We start from the raw sequence: 12,076 nt of genomic DNA on the forward strand, positions 1-12,076 counted from the left end.
CATCTCATCCTCTGTCGCCACCTTCTCCTCCAACCCTCAATCTTTCCCAGCATCAAGGTCTTTTCCAATGAGTCATCTCTTCACATCAGGTGGCCAAACTATTGGAGCTTCAGCTTCATCATCAGTCCCTTCCAATGACTATTCAGGGTTGATTCCCTTTAGGATTGACTGGTTTGATCTCTTAGCATTCCAAGGGATTCTCAAGAGTCTTCTCCAGCACCACAGTTTGAATGCATCAATTCTTTGGCGCCCAAACTTCTTTATGGTCCAACTCTCACATCCGTACTCAACTACTGGAAAAACATGACTACTGGGGAAAAAAAAGCATGTTGCATTTGTATGATTAAAGGTCATGACAGATAATCAAACTTTAGTAGCTTATCACAACAGAAATTTATTTCTTTTTCATTAACCATTTAATTCAGGCATTCCTGGTTGGCAAAGGATGGGGAAGTTTTGGTCCATGTAGTCATTCAGGTTGATGGAGTCCCTGAATTAAAGCCTAGGTGATCCACCATCATCGGTGAACAGCTTCCAAGGTTGCCCTCCCTTGCTGCTGGTGTTCAGTCAGCAGATGGAGGAAAGAGCATGGGGAGCATAGGTGGGAAGTTTTAATGGGCTAGCCTAGAAGAACACATCATTTCAACTCATGCTGTATTGGTCATAACTCAGGGAGACCTGGAAATGTAATGTAGATGTGACCCAAGAAGAAGTGTGTTTTGTTGGACAGATTGCCACAAACCGTGATTTCACTTAATCTTTACAACGGTGCTATCAGGTTGGCCCTTATCCCCACTTTACAGATGAGGAAGCTGAGGCTTGGACAGGTTAAGTTAACTTGCTTAAGGTCAAAGAGCTAGAAAGTGAAGGAACAGAGTCTTCAGCTCAAGTCATCTGTCCGATTCCAAGACCACGCTTTCACCTGTGCTAAACTGCTTCTATCAGGTCTTAAACAATGGGAAGGTCAGATGAGAGATCTTTTCCCCTCACTATGCTCTGGTCAACATTAACATATCAGGACTTCCCTGGTGGTCCAGTGGTTAAGAATCTGCCTACCAATGCAGAGGACACGGGTTCGATCCCTGGTCTGGGAAGAGTCCACATGCTGCGGGCAACTAAGCCCGTGCACCGCGGCTACCGAGTCCATGCTCTAGAGCCCATGCTTGGCAACAAGAGAAGCCACCACGATGAGAAGCCCCCACACTGCAAAGAACAGTAGCCCCTGCTTGCCGCAACTAGAGGAAAGCCCGCGTGTAGCCACAAAGACCCAACACAGCCAAAAGTAATGCATACACTTTAAAAAAGCACTAACATACTTGACCCCAACCCACCATGAAGTTCTTTTCCTTCTGAGCTGAGCTGTTACCCCTGCCTCTGATGCGGACTTGTCTAGTGAAAGCAGAACCAGGACATCTTGGGAACTTGCAGAAACCCAGGCTGGGGTACCCTGGGGTGCTCAGGTCCAGTGATGCTGAATTCTGAGGCTGACCACCCACGTGTGCTTCCACTGTGGGAGGCAGAGAGCAAGTGTCAAACTGAGCAGGAAAGATTCCACTAATTAAAGCTTTTCTGAACTCTGCTGTCCGTTGGCTTTTTAACAAGTGATGCTATTAATCCTACATGTTCTCGGGTTTTCATTTGTTTGTGGGGGGAAAATGTTGAAGGCGATATTGTGGTGTTTATCCTTGGAATAATGTTGCCATAGTTACCTCTCGACTTTATTATACCAGTGGTGCAATAATTGAAGCAAGGGGATCAGGGGATGCTCTCGTAACCACGAGCTCGGTCCCTAGGATGGGCATGAAACACGTCTCTTAGACTGGGGGAAAAAGAAGGGAGTTTGCCCTCAGCACTTAACCCCAAAACTCAGCCAAGCGGTCCTATGTATTTGATGAGGGTGTTGCTTGGTGATGTCCAGAGTGAGCCATTTCTATGAAGTTGCTTTGTTTTCACATTGTTTTACAGTGACACTCTTAGAATGCAGGAATGTAGTGTCTCCATGGAAACTGGAAATGTACAAAATTAAGACCCAGAATAGGAAAGCTCCTATGAGCCCAGTTCTGCTGATCACTAATAAAGAAATGATGTGTTGCAAGTAAAGGTGTTGGATGTCAGAAGAGACGGGGAATGATACATTTGACATCCTAATCTAACCAAGGACTTTCACTTTTTGGACATGGTGCAGAAAGGTTACAAATGCACATCCAGGTAATTGTGGTCTGTCAGACGGGAGGAATGCTTGTTAATACCCCATTGTGGGGAAAGAGCTACTTCACTTCTATGGAAAGTGCACCGTGACTCCACGTCTCTGTTGAGCTCATTCAGAAAGAGTTAGTGGGACATGAAAGAGGCAGCGAGATGCAAGGCAAAGATGTAGAATTTATGGTCAGAACAGAGTTCAGTCTCAGCTCCTCCATTTGCCGTCTCATAGCTTTGAGCATTGGAGAAGGAAATGGCAACCCTCTCCAGTGTTCTTGCCTGCAGAACCCCAGGGACAGAGGAGCCCGGTGGGCTGCCGTCCATGAGGTCGCACAGAGTCGGACACGACTGAAGCGACTTAGCAGCAGCAGCAGCAGCTTTAAGCAAATCCCTCCAGCTTGCTGAACCTCTGTTTCCATGTTCCATAAAATGGGCATGCTAAAGCTGTATATGAAGTGTTGTAGGCTTGAAAGTGCACCCACACACTTTATGAATGTGTATTCGTCTCCTTCGTTCACCTCTCTTCAGATGTGTATGTTTGTTTTGAGGAGTAGCAGGAGGGGTTTTTCAGCCTGACTTCCTCTGTACAAGGTAAAGGTTTAGTCCAGAATGTCTGAACCGATGACATACTGGCGTGAGAGGTACGGCTTGACAGAATCGTCAGTGGAAACACGAGGCCATCTTCGGACACGTGTGCTGTTTGTTGTGTTGGGGACAGGTGAAGTCAAATGAGTATCTGTTCTGATGCTCCACTTCTTTTGTGGCTCCTACTCCTCTTTGTCAAGGGCCTGCCTGTTTGATCCCTGACTTCTCTTTTGTCTCCCTCCATTCACATCTGGGCTTCCTTGCTGGCTCAGATGGTAAAGAATCCGCCCAAAATGTAGGAGATCCTGGTTCCAATCCTGGGTCAGGAAGAAGGAGAAGGGAATGGCTAACCACTCCAGTATTCTTGCCTGGAGAATTCCATGGACAGAGGAGCCTGGCGGGCTACAGTCCATGGGGTCGCAGAGTTGGAAATGACTGAGCGACTAACACTTTCACTCACATCTCACGCATTTGCTGAAATGCCATCCAATTCTATCAGGACATTCAAATACACAAAATTCTCAGGGTCTCCTTCTGCAGTCTCTGCAAGTTCAGAGTCTTATTAACAATTTTTGTGGCTATTCCCATCTCTGTTTTTTTTAATTATTAAAAAGTTTAAACCCCTTTATTGAAGTATGCTGACATAAAAAAACTGTCAACATATTTTATGTATACAACTTGATGAGTCTGAAGATAAGTATACACTCATGAAACCATCACCAGAATCTATGCCACACGCACAACTATTACCTCCAAAAATTTCCTTCCATGCTCTTTATTATTGTTGTTGTTTTTTAATTTTTGATAAAAACAATGAATATAAGATCTACTCTCTTAAAATATTTTTAAGTGTATAATACAGTATTGTTCACTAGAAGTGCTTTGCTATATGTGGATCTCTAGAACTTGTTCATCTAATGTAGCTGTACACTTTGATCAGGGTCTCTCTGTTTATCCCCTCCTGACAGCCCCTAGCAAGCACCCTTCCACTTTCTGCTTCTGTGAGTTTGACTATTTTAGATTTCTCATTTAAGTGGTTGTTATTATTCTGACTCATTGCAACCGAGTAGATTGTAGCCTGCCAAGCTCCTCTATCCATGGGATTCTCCAGGCAGGGTAGTCGAGTGAGTTGTCATCCCCTTATCTAGGGGATAGAACCCTGGTCTCCTGCATTGCAGGCAGATTCTTTACCACTGAGCCACTAGGGAAGCCCCATTTAAGTGGTGCCTTGCAGTATTTGTCTGTCTGTGTCTGGTTTATTTGGCTTAACATAATGGCCTGACGGAGAAGGCAATGGCACCCCACTCCAGTACTCTTGCCTGGAAAATCCCATGGATGGAGGAGCCTGGTAGGCTGCGGTCCATGGGGTTGCTGAGTCGGACACAACTGAGCAACTTCACTTTCTCTTTTCACTTTCATGCATTGGAGAAGGCAATGGCAACCCACTCCAGTGTTCTTGCCTGGAGAATCCCAGGGATGGGGGAGCCTGGTGGGCTGCCATCTATGGGGTCACACAGAGTCGGACACGACTGAAGCGACTTAGCAGCAGCAGCAGCAGTAATGACCCGAGGATCATCCAGGTTGTTGCTAATGGCAAGATTTCCTGCTTTTCTGAGGTTGAATACTCTTCCATTGTACTTATAGAGCACATTTTCTTTATCCATTTACCCTTCAATGGACATTTAGATGGATTCCATGTCTTGGCTATTATGGAGAATGCTTGCAATTAACATGAGGTGCAGCTTCTCTTTGAGATTCTGATTTCATTTCCTTGGGAAATATACCCAGAAGTGGGATTCCTGGAGCATATGGTAATTCTATTTTTAATTTTTGAAGGACCTCTCTACTGTTTCCCACAGTGGCTGAACCAATTTACATTCCTACCAACAGTGCACAAGGGTTCCCTTCCCTCCACATCTTTGTCAACAGCTGTTATCATTCTTTTAAAAAAATAAAATAAAATAAGTACTCTAACAGGTGTGAGGTGCTATCGCATGTCTGTTCTTAATGGCACCAAATGGAAGAAAGCTCCTTTACTTCCAGTGCCAAGCGTCTGCTGGATCTCTGCTTGGTTGGAGCCAAAGCTCTCAGAACTCGTCTCCAGCCCTGTCTGATGCTCTGCAGTGTTTCCCAGGGGCCTCTCTAAAAAGAAGTAGTTTCCACTTCCTGTCATGAGCACTGTTTTTCTCTGATCTGCCCAATCTCCCTCAGTGTAAGGAAACAATATTCGGCTCTGGTTTTTGGCACGTGGAGCTGTTCTTCCTCACCAGTGGAGGGAAGCCTCGACACTCCCTGGGCATCTTTATCAAACAGCCTTAACACTGCAGCCACCTGCAGCTTCACGATTTAAAACTTCGTGCTCCCCTCTGTGTAGGCTTCAACTGTACCCAAAGTGTGGGTTTCTATAATCTTATAGACTGCTGTGAATACCCCATTGGGTTAAAAAAGAAACAAACAAAAACCTTCCACTTAAGCCTCATATGCTGAGACATGTCATGATCAACTAGACGCTGAATAAATGGCAGGAAAATGTTACTTTTATAAATATATACTGAGTAGCCATTCCATGTCACGTGATGTTCTGGACATTGGGAAAGTGACCAGCTTGTCCAGGTTTGTCTGGTGTTTTCCCAGTTTTATCATGGAAAGTCCCACGGAAATTCAACAGTCCCAGGACCAGGGGAGTTGGTTACCTTAGACCCTAGGACTAAACTGCTGAACAGAACCTTCTCTCTCAAGGATCTGACAGTCTAATAAACCAGAAAATAGAAGTGAAGACCCAGCAGATTAACTCCTAGCTATGGACCCAAATCCGAAAACAGGCCCTCTAACAAACACATATCCATGTGTGTCCATGGCAGCTCTGTTCACAGCAACCGAATGGCAAGAACAACCCAAATGTCCATCACCAGATGAATGGACACTCCAGTTCTCCTCTGTCCACGCAATGGAATATTATTCAGCTGTAAAAGGAATGGAGTAACTGATACATGCTGTAACATGGGTGAACTTAGAAAACACCATGCTAAGTCAAAGGAGACCCCAAAGTGCCCACACATCGTGAGATTCCATTTATGTGACATATTTAGAGTAGGTGAGGCTACTTTCAAAGTGAAGGAAATGACAACCCCCTCCAGCATTCTTGCCTGAAAAATTCCATGGAGAGCGGAGCCTGGTGGGCTACAGTCCCTGGGGTTGCAAAGAGCTGGACACTACTGAGTGACTAACACTTGTACTTGCAAGAATCTAAAATCCTGTAATTGCCCTACTTCTAAAATGGTCCTTCAGCTGCTCCATTGCCCTGAGGAAGATCTGGCCCCGCCATTTAGTCTTTACTCTTTCTGAGTATTTCCTAGGGAACAGATTCCTAGAGACTTTGGGGCTAAAATGCTAAAAAAAAAAAAATAATGTGAGATGGCAGATTCTCTGGGGAAGCCATTCCACATCCAGTGACTTGGTGCTGGGGCAGGACTGCACAGTAAGGACCAGAGCATCCTAGTTCTGGCTCTTAACACAGCTTCCTGGACAGAGTGACTCCAGGATCAAAGAGGGTTTAAACAACCACCTCCCCGACCCCTAGGACACAGCAATGGGCAGGAGCTTCCCCGTGGAGTCTGATTTCTGCTTCTGCCCTTGACCCTGCGTCCTAGAACTGGTATTCACCCCCAAGGTGTACATCGTCACCTGTAAAATGAGGACAGAGACAGACGTGTTGTGAGGACACGTGTTTCTCCTCGAAGCCAGTAGTATACACTGTCTGGAAAATAACAAGTGCTCAATAATTATTAATTTTCTCCATTCTTTCCTTTTCATGCCAAGACTTAATTAAGATGTATCATTGAAGCTTTGAATAAGCGATTCACAGGAAGGGAAATCTACACGGCCAGCACCCATGGAGAAATGTTCAGGGTGGCTAGCAACAAAGGATTGAAAAGAGAAACAGCAAGGCGTCATTTGTCTCCTACAAAATTGGCCCAGGAAAAGGGGGCGGGGGGAGTCAGTGTTGCCTTAGAGTTTAGGAGCCAGGTATTTGCATCCTAGGCTATTAATGGAACAACCGAGACCAACATTTTGAGGGGGGTGATTTGGCGATAATATGCTTGTTTCAAAAGCTTTAAACATGCACTTAAGTTTTGACCTGGCAATTCCAGTTCGAGAAATTTATCCCCAGGGAATAATTAAGGATGTGCTCGCAAACTTAGCCACAGAAAGCACTCTATAAATAGTTGTTAAATGAAGGAGTGAACGATCCTCATTGCTGCATTGTTTATAATAACGAAAATTCCAGTAACAGGAAAAAAATAAATAAATTATGGTCTGGCCACAAAATGAAATCCTCTGCAGCCATTAAATTTGATTCCGTAAACACGTTTGGATAACTTACCATTTACAAGGGCCTGTAAGGTATTTCTGATTCCCCGAGTTAAAAAAAATTTTTTTTAAATGACAGATCGTATGGCTACAGCTTGTTTAAAAAGACGTGTCCATAAATAAGACGGGGAGAAAGACTCTCTAAGGGTGCACAGAGCGACAGGAGAAGCCGTTAGTGCTGAGTGGTGTGACATGGTGAATGATTTTTAGTCCCTTTTTTCTGCTTTTCTGTGTATTCTGAGCATGTACTATTGACACATATTAAAAAAAAAAAAACTTAATGTTAAAATAGAGGGACTTGCTGAGATGGGGGTGGGTAGTTGGCAACCAAGATAAGGAACTAGAACACAAGTGTGTGAGCCGGGAGGAGGTAGGGCGTCTGGCTAGGGTAAAAGTGCAGCAAGAGGTGAGCAGCCTTCCCTACCTCCCTGGTGACTGTTTAAGCTTTTCTGACCTCAGATCAACACTCTGAGACCTCGACTTGACTTCAGCCTCCTTAGGATGTGTCGTGTCTGGGAAACACACAAACAATCCCCTTTGTCTTTGCTGCCCTGGGTCGGGAAGATCCCCCTGGAGGAGGGCATGGCAACCCACTCCACTCTTCTTGCCTGGAGAATCCCATGGACAGAGGAGCCTGGTGGGCTACAGTCCATAGGGTTGTAGAGTCGGACACGATTGAAGCAACGTAGCACACACACACAGGGGTGACTCGCTCCTGGCCGTGTGTGCTGATGAGAGCTGGTTTGTACCTGGACATCAGAGAGCAGACCAGTCACTGAAGCTCTGAGGACAGCCTGGACTAGCCTCCTGGAGAGAGAGAGAGAGCCAGCTCCGGGCTGCGATGAGGAAAGCCCGCGGCCCAGGAGGCCCTTGCATAGAAGGGGATGTATTTACCTTTTTTTTTATGCTCCCCAGATTTTCGCTGAGTAAATTGCTGCGATGGAACATAATTGCTTTTCATTTTATTTTTAAAAATTGCTGCCAAGGCAGTCTGCTTGCCTCCTGAAGTCAGCACAAATCTGAGAACACTTTACTCTAAGGGAAGATTTTTTTTTTTTAAACTTGGATTTGAAAAGTGATTTCCCCCAGATGATGAGCAGGTCAAGGTTCCACAGATCATGGTGACTCATTGCACTTTAGACCCAGAGATTCGAGAAGCTCATTCCTTTTACTCACGTCTTTGCTGAAATACCACGTCCAGAAAAAACCCTCCTCAGAAATCACTGTCTAAAATAGCACGTTCTTCTGTCAGCTTTCCTGGAACTTGTGTTTTCCCCCAAAGCTCCTTTCCTGCCCTGCACGCCTGCTTAGTCCTTTTGGTCGCGTCAACTCTGTGCGACTCCATGGACTGTAGCCCATGAGGCTCCTCTGTCCATGGGATTCTCCAGGTAAGAATACTGGAGTGGGTAGCCATTCCCTCCTCCAGGGGATCTGCCCAACCCAGAGACTGAATCTGTATCTCTTACATCTCTTGCATTGGCAGGTGGGTTCTTTAACACTAGCACCACCTGGGAACCCATCTTTGTTATACAATTTTTTTTTCAAAGTCTCTCAGTCGTGTCCGACTCTTTGCAACTGTAGTCCATGGAATTCTTCAGGCTAGAATACTGGAGTGGGTAGCCGTTCCCTTCTCCAGGGGATCTTCCCAACCCAGGGATCGAACCCAGGTCTCCCACACTGCAGGTGGATTCTTTACCGGCTGAGCCACCAGGGAAGCCCAAGAATACTGGAGTGGGTAGCCTATCCCTTCTCCAGCAGATCTTCCCAACCCAGGAATAGAATCAGGGTCTCCTGCATTGCAGGCGGATTCTTTACCAGCTGAGCTACTTGGGAAACAGGATACATGTATATGTCAATTGTAATCTCCAATCATCCTATCCCCTTCCTGGCTTGGTATCCATAAGTTTGACCTCTACATCTGTGTCTCTATTTATGCTTTGCAAATAAGTTCATCTCTACCATTATTCTAGATTCCACATATAAACAATATTATTCTTGTCTTTCTAACTTAGTTCATTCTGTAGGATAGTCTCTGGGTCTATCCATGTCTCTGCAAATGGCACTATTTTGTTCCTTTTTATGGCAATATTTTATTGTATATATGTGCCGCATCTTCTTTATCCATTCCTCTTTGATGGACATTCAGGTTGCTTCCATATCCTGAGTTTTTAGTGCTATTTTTTCAAAGACATAGACGTTGAAATTTGACTCTCCCTGCTTGGACCCCCTTGGGGGTGGAAACTGGTGGGTTGATTAAACCTAGTGCTTTATAAAGTCACATTCATTTGCTTTGGTTTTGGGGTACTCTGCTGTCGGGTACCCTCGGCCCTGCCCCACTTGGGTCTGGGCTCCTGTGACCAGAGGTAAGAGTGTTCTTGCGGAATTGACATAGGAAATCTCTGAGCCTACCTACTTCAGATTGACTGAAAATGGTCTCTCAGCTCCCACCTAAGGGCTTCCCAGTAATTAGAAGCAATGCTTGCAAATCCTTGTGGACCCTTTTGGAAGGAGACCTGTGACATTTGTTGGTGCCTTGCTCTTCAAATGGCACAGCATCAAGACCCCTGGGAAGCTTGCTCTGAAACCTACAGCAGAGGGATTTAGGCAAGTGTTTGTCCTTCCTTGTCTATCGGATGAGCGACTCTTATAGCTCTTGTGGGAACTGAGTGAGATGCTGCATGCAGAGTGCCCACTCTGGTGAGTGACATGTAGGTGTTCAACACCTTTTAATGAAAAAACATGAAGACCATTCTAATGAAAGGTAGGCAGGGAAGACTGTATTCACCTTACTCGAGGGGTGGAGACATTGGAGCTCAGAGAGGTTATACTTGGCCAAAGTTCAAGTTTACAGAAATGAGGATACCAAATCCCTAACGTTTGTCCTCTGCACCTCCCTTGGGCTTCCAATCAGGTTCCAGACTGTAGGCGTCAGCATCCTCCTGACCCACACACTGACCTCTTGGGGAAATCATAGATGCTGAGGTGACACCCCCCCTGCCTTAGAGGTCTTTTCCTCTCTATCCTTCCCTTCAAGTCCCAACTATTTCCCTTCATCTCTCACTGGGGAGCCACTATCTCCAAGCTCATCTAGTCTTTAAGCATCTACTGATGGTCCAGTCTATACTACGTCTTGCAGACAACGAATCCTCTGCATTTAGTGCCCATCATTTACCTTCCAGGGTTTGTTTGTTTGTCTGCTAGTTTGCTCCTGGCTCTGGTTTTCACGGTGCGAAAACCTACATCTCAGTCCCTGTGTGAAACAACTGCCACCCTTTCAGACGGAGTCTGTCTTTCACACCTTGTGTGTTCCCTCTAGAGCCCCCGGCTTACAGCTGGGCATTCACCGCCAACCAGACGAGAAGGGCAGGGGTGGGTGGGTGAAAAGGCTCTAGCTGTGAGCTGGAAGCTCCAAGGCAGCAGCTCATCTTCATTTCTCATGGCCCGTGCTCTGTTCCTGACTTCAAGATAAAGTGGGGACTGCCTGTAGGTGTGGGGTTACAGGAAGGAGTCAGGGGGACTCTTTTCATCCAGATAGATTAAGATGAGACGATGTCCAGAGACCATCCTTAGAAATCCTTAACTGAGACCAGTGGAGCCATGAAAGTTGGCAGCCCAGTTCCCAAATGGCCCACCAGCAGGGGAGGGGTGGGTGATGTGTTCAGAAAGGAATGGAGCATGAAGTGCCGGCCCTCAGGGACCCCCTTCTGGACGTCACACTCAGCAGGACCTCTCCCAATCTCTCCCATTTGGGGCATTCAAGCTCACAGACATCTCGTTTCCTGCAGTTGTCTCCAAGCTTCTGAGTTCAGTCCCTCAGTGTCCACAGGGCGTTGGCTCCAGAAGCCCCAGCAGATACCAAGTTCCATGGGTGCTCCAGTTCCTTATATAAAATGACACAGCATAGTGAATACGGTCGGCCCTCACACCCACGAGCTTTGTATTGTGGATTGTTGTCGTTCAGTTGCTCAGTCGTGTCCGACTCTTTTTGACCCCATGGACTGCAGCACACCAGTCTTCCCTGTCCTCCACCATCTCCCTGAGTTTGCTTAAACTCATGTCCATTGACTTTGTGATGCCAGCCAACCATCTCATCCTCTGTCGCCCCCTTCTCCTCCTGTCCTTGATCTTTCCCAGTATCAGGGTCTTTCCCACTGAGTCGGCTCTGCCAACTGTACGCAGCAGGGCATGTCGGGGTACTCTCAGTATCTCCCCCATAGTGTTTATAGGGTGGCTTTCCTCTTGACTCCTAAAGAGGCATAAGGGAAGCTTTTTGTCTGAGAGGGGAAGCCTGTTTACTGTAATTCGATATTAAAGACCCTCATTAGTTGGCTTTGCTGGGCCTAACACTCAGCAGTATCAAAATAAGAGGCTTTCAGCTCTGTTGCCTCCTTCCCCTCCTCCAGCATCAGTCTTTGAGGATTCCTGTTTGTATTTCTCCTCAGTCCTTAAGCTTCATGGCCATACTCTTGACCTAATGAAGTCCCATTACTTTCTCTCCGCAGATGAAATATATATGTGTATATATATATATTTCCCACCCCCCGCCGCTGGTTCGAAAAGGTTAAGAAGCAGTCAGGCCACCCAGTGGAGTGAATGCACAGCTCACCCAACTATGCAATTATCCCAAAATAGCCCATTCCCATTTGTAAGAGTAGACTGCATTTAAATAAGCATTCTCTTCAAATAAACTTTCATTAAGTCAGGCTTCTCTATAGTGAGCATGCTTAATGAACGCGTGTATGCCCGCGTGTGGTGTGGAGCATCTACCTCCATGCTTGGTTTTTGGAACAAAAGAGAGGCTGAACTGTAATGAGATAAGTGAATGCGTTTTGGCAGAGGTGCTGTTGACTTAACAAAGGGAACACTGAAATGTGCATCGAATGGGGGTTGCTAAGATATCTGTGCTTCTGAAGAAATGGCT

The 12,076-nt window shown here is 46.0% G+C and overlaps 1 protein-coding gene across 7 annotated transcripts in view; it reads left to right on the forward strand.

The window, feature by feature from the left end:
* Window positions 1-12,076, forward strand: part of RBFOX1 (RNA binding fox-1 homolog 1) — a 2,439,741-nt gene that overhangs the window by 491,852 nt on the left and 1,935,813 nt on the right. The gene's annotated exons all lie outside the window — the stretch shown is intronic.

Source organism: Bos indicus, chromosome 25 (genome assembly GCF_029378745.1).
Source record: "Bos indicus isolate NIAB-ARS_2022 breed Sahiwal x Tharparkar chromosome 25, NIAB-ARS_B.indTharparkar_mat_pri_1.0, whole genome shotgun sequence".
In the NCBI taxonomy this organism is placed as follows: Eukaryota; Metazoa; Chordata; class Mammalia; order Artiodactyla; family Bovidae; genus Bos; species Bos indicus.